This window comes from Etheostoma spectabile, chromosome 3 (assembly GCF_008692095.1).
Source record: "Etheostoma spectabile isolate EspeVRDwgs_2016 chromosome 3, UIUC_Espe_1.0, whole genome shotgun sequence".
Taxonomy (NCBI): domain Eukaryota; kingdom Metazoa; phylum Chordata; class Actinopteri; order Perciformes; family Percidae; genus Etheostoma; species Etheostoma spectabile.
The window spans coordinates 26,056,324-26,067,805 of NC_045735.1; the positions used below are offsets into that span (position 1 = coordinate 26,056,324).

Below are 11,482 nucleotides of genomic sequence, written 5' to 3' on the forward strand. Positions count from 1 at the left end.
TTATATCCTAAAAATTCTCACAATGTTTTTCTTTGTTATAATGTATCAAAGAAAGCCAGGACTGTGTTCTTGCTCTTTCTGAGAGAATCAGCCACATATGGGCAACATTTCCATCAGTCTGTTAATTAGACCAAGAACAAAAAACCATAGATACAACTGTGGCATTGAAATTGGATTTGAAGTGGACGTTGAAGTAAAGTGTAAACACATTATGTAGCACACTGCTTGCACAGATAAAAACAGTAGTTGTATCATGTCTAGTAAGTGTATGTATTTGTGTGCTTTTTACATGCTGTCAAAGCTTTAGTGCGAAACTTTTTAATATTAATGAACATCCATTATATTCAATGAATTAAGGGTATCAGCTTCACAAAACTCTCTCTATATTTCTCGTTATGGCTATGTTTAGAACATGGTGTAGTCCAGCGACACTCGAGTGAAGATAGTGACCTCTTCGGATGAGTCCATCATGTTTTTTGAATCCTGCGTGTCCTCCTCGGCTACAAGTAACTGGGCGGGGGCACAGAAACTATGTATAACAGCTTTAACATTTGTACAAGTACATGTTGATGAGCATAAAGTTAAACATTTATTTAAGCTGATGCATTGCATTACATATATATAGTATATAAATATATATATACATATATATATAATATGCACTGTATATATATACATACTGTGTTACACATTTCATGACTTTATAGTTCTCCATATTTACTGTACTCCAGTGCTGATCTCCCACACACTCCCTGAAAAAAGTCCAACAGTTGAAGCCAAAAAAAATAAGCACATACTCACAATTGTATTACACATCAAATAACTGATGCAACTGGTGCAACCATTTTCATACAGTTTCAGCCATATTAGTCAATTTGCTACATTTTTAGAATTGGTTTCACACTTTGCATACTCTGCTGCCTGGCAATTTTGTTGATTAGGACATGGATGACACCCACTGTGCTACTTCAGTTTATATCTGTGATTTTAAACTCTTCTTTAGAGTTGAAACTCCCAATTACATCCTGGTCATTTCATGTATTGAAGCTACCTAGCAGAATTTCCGGAGCAGGGTCACACCTCAGTTGAGCCTCTTCTGGCATTCCTATAAATAACCACCTAACCCAACCTCCTCACATGCTCTCACATGCTGTGCCCCTCTCTCCCACCCTGTTTCATCCTTCCTCTCCTTTCTCCTTTCTCCATAAGATGGTAAGGGGGTCTGTCGTGCCCAGGTGCTATGGCAGATTCCCTGCCAAAGCTTCAGGACAAAGCAGTCAGCAAATGGATAACTAAAAGCCACTTCACCCCTCGCACATCAATCAGCTTTCATTAATAAATTATTCAAAGGTATCTGATGGAGTAGTCTTTGCTGGTGAATCCAAGTTTGTGTGTGAGAATTTTCATACCAGTAGCTTATTGACTGCTGTTTCTATTTACACTACGCACGGCACTCAACAGTTTCTGAGCTGAGAATAGTGGATGTTTGCAACAGCACTGACAGGTGTCTGATGCTGCATGCTGTTGCCCTAAATAGTCACAACTAAAACAATGGACACAAATTAAAGTGTCACATTATGACAAAATAAGTGAGAATGGTAGCTAATTACTGGGAAGCTTGAAAGAATAATACAAAATGGATTACAAAAATACTATGTGTTGCGACCTAGTTCGCCTGTTTTTTGTTTGATAATTGCAAAGTGCATATGTTTGTTCGAAAGCAGAGAGCACAGAATGAAAGGTTTTCAAAGCAGGAAATCGCAGCACCTCGAAAAATAAGAAATACTGGTATTGATCAGCAACACATAAACCTTTGCAGATATGAAATGGCCAATTTGTGCTGTGAGAGCGTAAACCAAATTGTTACACCTTATTTTAGTCAAATGATTACATTCATCAAGGTCATTTTAATTTCTAATTTGTGTATCATTTACTGCAAAAAGGGCATAATGAAGTCTGTGATTTACCGTAGAAGAAACTCTAACGTTTTTTTCTCAAAAAATGCATTAAAGTCTAATGTAAAATATCAAGATAAATTGATGAAATTCTGCCACACACTGTGAAGTAAAATACGTATCGCTTTATTTGGGAAAGTTGTTGAGCAGCTGCAGTTTTTCTTCAAGACCATGGCACCTCTGTAATTGCATGAGGCAGTTTATTTCGCTCCATTGCACTGGTATACTCTAAGAAAATGATTCATCCTTATAAGGTTGTGGTTTGCTTCCCTAGCTCTGGTATTGTACCTGTTACATTTCTCCACCCTCTTAAAGTAGATGGAAAAGAGGCTAAAGAGTTGTCTGTAACTGAACATATCTGATAATACATGGGACCCATTGAGGCTGTGTGCTGTAATTTAAATCTAATCAGTTTTCTTTGTGCTACTTGATGTTTCTGTTTCACATCTTTAGTGGTGGCTCACCGCCATGAACTAATGAGACTGACAAAATGACACCAGACCGGGATGAAGGCCAATTGTTCAGACATCCACTCTCCAATAATTTTGCTTTCCTGGCCCGGTATCTATTTCAAGCATTTTCTTTGCTTGAATCTTCAAAACTAAGCATGTCTGTGTGAAATCTTAATTTCCAGACCAAACTTCTCACATAGCCTGGACTTAGCCAGCTGGTCTTTGAATAAAGATAGGCACTGTCCTACCTAAGTGTGTTAGGAATCATTGTAACTGAAGGATGCATCCGCTTTGTCTAGGGCAACATACTTTGATTAGTCCACCTCGTGGTACTCTATAAACCATCTGGCCTTTATTCAAAGTTTTTAGAAGAATTTGAAATTATCTTAGACCTTGTTACTCCTTCTGATGAGATTTTAATTATTGATGATTTCAATATTTGTGCAAAAAAATTCTCACGTTGACACCCTCAACTTGATTCTATCAGGTAGGAGAGAGGTGTCTGCGCCTTCTGTTTCTTATGTCACATTATAACATCCTGTGCTCTCTGCTTTCAAATTACAGAGTTCCTGTCTGTCCCCAGAGTTTAAAAGAAGTCAATAGGCTGCAGGGCCTTTTAAATTCAGACTGAAAGCTCTACTTTTCAACTTTTTACAATTTCAGTTAGTTGTTTATTCTTTGATAACTTCAGGACTTGTAGTTAGGGCTGGGCAATATATTATATTGATATAGATGTATGAGGCGAGATATCGCCTTGTATTACATTTTGGATATCATAATATCGTAATATGACACAAGTGTTGTCTTTTCCTGTTTTAAGAGGCTACATTAGAGTAAAGTGATGTTATTTTCTGAACTTTTCAGATTGTTTTAGCTGTCCTTTTATTTGCATTTACCAACGATTATCAAAAATATCACTGTGTAAATAATTTGTGAAAACTTCCATACTCATTCCTACAATATCTATTTAAAATTGATATATTTGGTCAAAAATGTGGTGATATTTGAGTTTCTCCAAATCGCCCAACTCTACTACCTGTTTTCAGTATCCTTCAGATGGGTCATTCTTAGTTTCAATTCATCTATTAGCCATAGTACCAATAGTCCTTGTTGTCCTGCAGATGATTTTGAAGTCCCTTGAGTCAGCTCCATGTCATTTTCAGTAAGGTTGTGGTAGTAGTTTCAAGAAGGAACTAGGTTGGTGGTTTGTTGTGTGGATCTGAGGTATCATCTTGTTTTTAGTATGTTTGTAATGACTACATTTTGAACAAATTCCTTCAAGTGCATCCTGTCAGTTCTATTTCAGTGTTCTGGTTTGAGAGCTGTTTTTTTCAGTCAGTCAATTTACAATAACCTTGATACAGTAGCTTTGTAGCTTGTCACCACATTGCTTTTTGGATTCTGGCTCTGAAACAGTTTGGTAATATTCTCAACTGTTATCCCAATTACAGAGAAGCTAGTGTCATATTGCCAGACCTTCCTGCACAGCCCTGCAAGGGAGGGTCTGGCTGTTCAACACAGCATTGGGGGGATGGGAGAAAAAAACGTGCTCTGGTTTATGGCATTTCTTTAAACCCATCACAATCATCTTGGGCGATGCTAGGCGCCAGACGGAGCAACGGTGCCTCTGCAAAATAGCCTAGGGAAGGAACTTGTTTTGGTGGAACTGATGTGTACCTAAAAGTTTCTTTAGTCGTGCAACAGAAAACTCAGATTGGACACATAGTCTAGCTAGCTGTCTGGATTTACCCTGCAGAGATCTGGGAAACAGTTAACCCTCTGGACCCGAGAGACTCGCCCACGAGCAAAAACAGCACCTCTGATTCATAGTTTAATCATAACCATGAAAGATAGACACTTGCCAGTTGCTGCTGCTAAAAGCTAACGAGTTAGCGGCTACGGAAGTGTCTTCGGGGTCTTTCTAGCCTCTACAGGTGATTTTTTTATCCAGCCTGGAACTTGTGCCCTTTTTCAGAGTCATTGAGCGTTAAGCAATGTCCTCATAAATTGACCAGAGTTCAAAAGGCCAACACAAATAAAGTGGAAGGTGACGGACATTCGGCCAAAATGAGGGACATCTGGTAGAAGTTCCGGCGGCACCTAAACAATCCAGGAAGTTAAACGTTGTTGATATAGACTACAAAGAAGCTGACTGCCTCAGCTGACTGCCAACGGCTATTTATAACAGCAAAATTAGACCTTTGAATTCATACTTTAAACGTTCTAGCAGTTCTTTTATTTGCCTTTACCCACTCAATATATCCACATTACTAATGATCATATATCATAAATCTCATTGTGTAAATATTGTGTGAAAGTATCATTAGTCAACCCTACAATATTACCTCAATATCGATATAATTGGTCAAAAATGTCGTGACATTTGATTTTCTCCATATTGCCTGGCTCTAGTTGGAAGGCAATAAGGGATTAGCATTATTAGCATTAGCTTTAAACAAGGGACACTGGTCCTTGTTTTTTACATTCTGCGGATATATACTCTATTTAAGATTCCTTGTGCAGACACTAAATCTGTTTTGGGTTCTTTTGTTTGACCTCTGACTTATCTGTGGAGAGGGACATGATTATTATCATAATCAGGTAGCCTACGGTGTCACAAAGGAGTCATTTAAAGAATAGAGGAGATTGGAGGCAGCATGGAAGGAGCCAAGGTTTTTGATTATAAGCAAGCACCAGTTATCTGGCCAGCAGTGAGAATAGTCTCACGTACTGTAAGTAAAGAAGTAGAGCTGGCAAATAAATTAGATTAGACAGCACAGGGCATCTGCAGGGTACACACGCAGACTGGTGCCCCAGAGCAATACTTACACATCCTAACAGGAACACTCTTCCCTCACTCACCCCTTTCTTTCTTTCTTCTCTATAAGGCTTTCTTCTTTCCTTCACTGAAGCTTTCCTCTGCCCTTCGCTGGTAACTGTTCTTATTAATTTAGCTGTCTTCGGGGCTCAAGCATGCTGTCTTTCATGTTGCATGGTACAGTATGTGTCTAGTTATGTCCATCCTTTTGTTTTCTAGTCACGTTTGCATGTATATGCTTTGTATTGACAATATGATCTTAAAACAGCAGAGAGAAAAACTAATTATGTTTGAAGGTCTTAACATTCACAGTCAAGGTTAAAGCAACAAATGGACACAGCTTTTTGAAAGTGTAAATTAAATCAATGCAGTGTCATTCAGATGTATTGTAGGTTAGACGTTTCTGGACCCTGTAAACTTATTACTAAAAGAGTATGTCCTTCATAAGTATAATGTGTTCTGATAATCCTTGAAGTTCTTCAAAACCAACAGAGATTTTCTTGGCCCTCTGAATAAGAACACGTCGTGCTCATATAGGGCGCATAAGTCAGTGATTACTGTAAAAAGATGAATGTAACAAATGTAAAAAAAAAAAACATCTGCATTGCTACAACACTTATTTCAAGAGTTCCATGTTGAGCTCCAGGAGGTGACAGGAAGCTATGATGCAGAGTGTTTTTTAGACTACAATAAATAATTGAAAACCCCTGTGAAGAAAACCACTGTCTGGAGAATTTAAAGCAAAACATGGCTTCACGTGTCACATTTGCTAAAAAATAACCTGGATGTATTGCATTTGGTCATGTAATCTGTACATGTACAAGAACAAAATCGCATTTATTTATCTAGGACATTTCATTACACGTAAACTCAAAGTGCTTGAATGAAAACAATCAAAAGATTCATATTTTATAGAAAGAAAACCATTTTCAGCAACTCCGGGACTTCAAGGCTACGCATAAAAAATGAAAGTCCATCTTTATGTATGCATATATATACATATAAACATATTGACAGTGAAGTTGTTTTTTCTGCTGCTATAATTCTTCCTCCTCTCCATAATGGCTGTAAAGAGTTGGAGAACCAAAACCAGCCCTTGCTCTGTGTAAAATTGGATTCTGCAGTTTACTGTAAAGCTGAGGATTTGTCAGTCTGCTATCCATATAATGAGGATATTTTCCAAAGTTACAACCCTTGTAGTACAAAACCCCCCTCTGTTTTCATAGACACTACTGTTTCCTGACAGAGGTAAGAGAAATTTATTTTTTGCTAATGAAATTGAGAATGTTGTACTAAAGGACCGTCTTTGGAAGATATCCTCTTGATTTGTCTAAGTCTGCTTAAAATTAGCTTTGGCTGAACTAAGGAGTTTTACATGGAACAAGAACTAGATTTTGTCCCCCATCTTTTAAATTAGAATCGCATAAGGAAGACATATCTTCATTGCCCGTATTGTAGAGGAGGAATTATTCTAGGAGCTAAATTATTTTTTAATGTCCATATCGTCGTGTGAGTGCTGTTTTAAGACAGACTTGAAAGAAAATGGTGAACTTATTCTTTAATACTGAAGCATGATGCATCCTGGATTGTTCCTGTTCTGCTTCCCCTGCCACCACTTGTGGATGGATAAATATGGAATTAAATCAGAACATTTCAACATGCCAATGTTAAGGTAATTTGTTTGTGTTTGGAAAGTTTGTCTGGTCAAACAGCATAAAACTGACTCAAAACAGAAGTATGTCTACAACAGAGGGGCCTTAACTAAAGAACATTTGCAATTTGGAACTGCAAAATAAGAGTCTTTATCGTGAGCCTAAAGTCACTGTGTGTCTTGAAGTGAGATGCAATTATAAAATGTATTGATGTACTGAAAGTGTTTGCCAAATCAAAGCAGGACTTTTTTTGTTTTGTCACTTGTGCAAAGACTTTATTCCCTTACATATTTCAGACACAGAATCCATTACATAAAATACTTACTCCATATTGTTCATTCCCTCTTTAACTTTGTTCAACAGGATTTCTACAGCAATGCCCTTGGCTAGAGGCAAGAGGCAACAGTGACAGATAACAGTCATAACAACTACAACAAAGTAGAATCAAGAAGACAAAAACATGCTATAGAAACAATTACAAGGGGAAGAACATGATTGTTGGGTTGTGGAAATAGAATTAGGGGCAGCAATAAAAAGAGTTAAATGTAGATGATGATGGTAAGTAGATTTGAGTCAGCGGGAGCAGCAGTCTGAAATGCTGGAGAACTAATTACGGTGTAGGTTAGCGGGAAGGTGTCATGGTTGCAATTTTCTGTTTTCTGTTTTATTGTGTTAATTTATTCCCCATTTCCTAACTGTCTGGATGTTTTCATCCTTGTGTATGATTTAGGCTTCAGTTTCCTGTTTTATTTTGTAATCTGTTTTCTCCCATGTCTCCCATGCCTGTGTGATTTTCTGCCCCGTCCTGATGTGTTTCACCTGTTTCTGAGCCCTTGTGTCACCTGTCCCTTGTTTCACCTTCATTACCTTGTGTATTTAGTCTCTGGGGTGTCTTTGTCTGTTGTCTGATCATTGTACTGCATGTCTACCCCCTTTGTCTCGGTGGTCCAGTTTTTTTTTTATTTCTGGTCTTTTGGATTCCTCAACATTTGCTGGAAACTATTTTTGCCGGCTCTCTTCAGGACTAAATTTTGTTGTACCCTTTTTCTTTATTAAATCTTTGAAGTCAACACTGCTCTGTCGTCTCTGAATTTTTGGGGCCGCCATTTCTCTAAATCCTGACAGAAGGAGAGCGTGAAAATGGAGTTGGGAAAATGAAGGATGACATAAACATTAATCTAGACAGGTCGGAGGGAACTGCACTGCTAAGGGTTTTGTAAAATAGGATGTATCAATGTATTTCTCCATGTTAATCTAATAAGATGACACACACAGCTTCGTTAAAAAAGCAGGATGCTATACAGTGTTAAATCTACTCAGTGATGTAAATAGAAACTTAAGATTATATGTCTATGTTCAGAAGATTGTCTTCCGGTGACTTTACCGCGTAGAAACACAAGTGAAGGTAATTAGCTCATCTGAAGAATCTGTAATATATTTTTTATTCTCTTTGGCTGCTATCATCTGCATGGAGGAGGGGTGGGGGCGCATTGGTGATCACGGAAGGCTGTATCATGTGGATGTGCCGCCAGTGTTGTCGTTTTTGTTGTCATAACTACGCACTATAGCTTTAAAGCAAAGGGTTTCCACGCAAATTTCAAGTAAATTCATCTACTTCCAGATAACAGTGCAGATTGATTGCAGAAGAAGCACAACACATTTGTTAACTTTAATTATGCGACCAGAAACTCATGTCGCAATAATAATAATAATAATAATAATAATAATAATGCACTATACACTTTACAAGGTGTTATACATTTACACTGACTGTCACTAGGATCTTCAAAGAGTTACATAAATGATGCACAGAGATGGGAAGTAACAAAGTACTTTGTTACTGTAATATTTTTTTTACTTAATATTTTTGATCTTTTTACTTTTACTCCTTACATTTTAACACAAATATTAGTACTTTCTACTCCTTACATTTTAAAAAGTTGGCTTGTTGCTTTAGTTTTGTACAAGAGGTTGTCATGTCGGAGAATAGCACGGACAAGCTTCTCAGACCGTAAGCGGGCACATGTGCCACACAAAGAAAAAAGTGAGAACAAGTCAGTTAATTTAAGCCTGTTGTTGTGGTCTATAGTTTTTGCACATTTAAAGCAAGTTAGCTTGTGATTTTCTTGTTTGTGTTCTTCACCTGTTAGCTAGGTTGCACGTTGCATCAACAGTGAGAAGTTTTTTTAATAGACACATCTGGGGCAAAGTTGTCAGCTTTAAATACAGTCCCAATCTAGTCCTCACTAACAAGTTTCAAATAATTTCAATGGAGTTACAGTTATCATTTTTTGCGCCATCAATACCATATTCAATCTAATTGGATGGGAATGTACTGTACGTTGAACATGACGCACCACTAAGACGACTCAACAGATTCGGCGGCATACTGCATTCATTCCGCAGCAAATCATTGCAGCTTGATGGCACTAACGTTAGCACATAGTATGGACGGTGACATGATTGAAAATAATGAAAAGAGAGATCCCAGAGATTCGGCAGACAAGCAGCCAGACATTCCTAATCATCCTCGGCCTTATCTGAGAGAGATGTTTGAGATAGTAAGCATCAAGACTGGCTCCTGGCCAATGTGCTGGAGAACTTCTTAATTAATATCTGTTTAGTAATTCATGTGTTATCCTTTATTTTCTTTCCAAAAGCCATATTTGAGCACACACATACATGTAGATTCAGGGAAAGATTAAAAAAGAGAAACTGGATCTGTGAATTGTCACAGAATCACAACTGAATTCCTACCTTGCTGCTCAGTCAAAATCTTGTTAACCTGGAGTCCCAGTCTCTGTCACAGTAATCATATATGGGATGTTTTAGGCCTAGTGGCAGACATCCATTTACAATGTAGCCAATTGCAAATAAAGAGCCTTTTTTCCATCTCCACTGAAGTTTCTCAGCATGCAATCTAGTAACATTTGTGTGGTCCAGGTAGCTTTGCATAAAAAGTGGTTGTCATTCACAAGGTTCCTTTTACTTTTATGCTTTAATTAAATTTTCAAGCCTGTACTTTGTTACTTGCACATGAGTAAGAAGATCTTCTACTTTTACCAGAGTATTTTTAACACAAGTATCTGTACTTGTATCTGTACTACGACTTGAGTACGTGAAGTGAGTACTTTTGCCATCACTGATAATGCATAATGATGCATTTTGTCTGGTTTGTGACACATTGGCTAAACACAAACATATTCTTTAAAAAAAAAATTGTTATAAAATGACAATTAAAGAATATTTACTATATGAGTTTCTATTCAGCTCAAATATAAATAATTAATGTGAGATTACATTTCATCATCACATTTATAAAGCTAAATCTCTAAATGTGTGTCTCTGATGATTTTTCCGGCACAATGTCACTAATTAAGGATTTAGATATTATGGGGATCTGTCTCTTAAGGGTAGACAGTTCCACTGTTTGTTTGCCTTTCGGTTTCATATGTGTGTTTTTTTAAAGATCTGGCAAGTTGGGAGCACTAATTGCGGTTTTTAAATGGACTGTTAATGGATTGTTCATATACAGCATTTTCTGGTCTTAACAATTAAGCGCTTTTATACAGTACAGGAACCATTTACTCACTGTGGCCGAGGCTGCCAAACAAGCAACTGGCAACTCCAGGTTCAGTGTCTTGCCCAAGGACACTTCGACATGGGACTACAGGGCCGGGGATCAAACCTTCCGATTGGCAGGCGACCTCTATATCACTGAGCCACAGTCGCCCCAAACAAATCCAAACCTGTTGTTACTACTACAACCACAGCCCCTAAAAAGAACCGTATAAATTAAAGCTTTGACCACAAGTCCATTGAGCATGGTCCCAATGTTATTTGTATTAAGGATACACTGCTTTGATGTGAAACACTAGATGTAAAAGCAACTGTGTTTGCATACAAAAGACCCCACATCAGGCATGTGCACACATAGACATCAAATGGGGCTTGAGCACCTGCCTTTTTGTTCCTCAAGAAAAAGTGCCCTTTTTCTGCAGTGCTTTTTTATTTTTTTATAAATTAACATATATTCCTGTTTGCACACAGCTTCCCTGTCAAACAAATTTATTTACTGAATAAAAAAAATCTAAACATTAGGTGGGGAGATGAGACTTTGTCGAGTTCCGACGCTGTCCACTCCCTCACCCTCCCTCTCCCTCCGCGTCCCCTCGCAGCAGCGGCACACTGTTGGACTCAGAGAGGCAGGAGCAGCTCCTACCGCAGCTGTGTTTAGCTGTGTTATTTTTAATTTTTGTCTGATAATGTCATCATAATAGCCACTTTGATATGCAAATTAGCAGGGGCGTTGCACAAAATTCTGGGCCCCGTAGAGAGGCATTTTCTATGAACCCCTCCCCGCATCCACAGCTATTCGTTCTAGCATATTTTAGGGCCCTCCTCACACGAGGGCCCTGGGTACCCCCCAGTACCCCCAGGCCGACTCTCCTGCAAATTAGGTGTTAACTAATTAAAATGCGCCAATTTGCAAACATTTGACAAGGCACTGCAGGTGAATAAGTCAAACAGAATTTTTAAACTAAACATTTCACTACAGAACTTCCCTAGATAATTACTCACTCACATCCAGAGTATTCCCCCCCC

General features: G+C 38.1%; 1 protein-coding gene and 1 long non-coding RNA gene across 2 annotated transcripts in view; one reads left to right on the plus strand and one right to left on the minus strand.

Annotated features, from left to right (window-relative positions):
• Positions 1–11,482, plus strand: part of drd2a (dopamine receptor D2a) — a 49,488-nt gene that overhangs the window by 15,275 nt on the left and 22,731 nt on the right. The window lies entirely within an intron of this gene.
• Positions 908–11,482, minus strand: part of LOC116680306 (uncharacterized) — a 13,233-nt gene continuing 2,658 nt past the window's right edge. The window contains exons 2-3 of the long non-coding RNA XR_004329746.1: positions 1,968–1,978; positions 908–917 (exon numbers count right to left, since the gene is read on the minus strand). This is a non-coding gene — a long non-coding RNA (uncharacterized LOC116680306). The remainder of the gene's footprint in view (positions 918–1,967; positions 1,979–11,482) is intronic.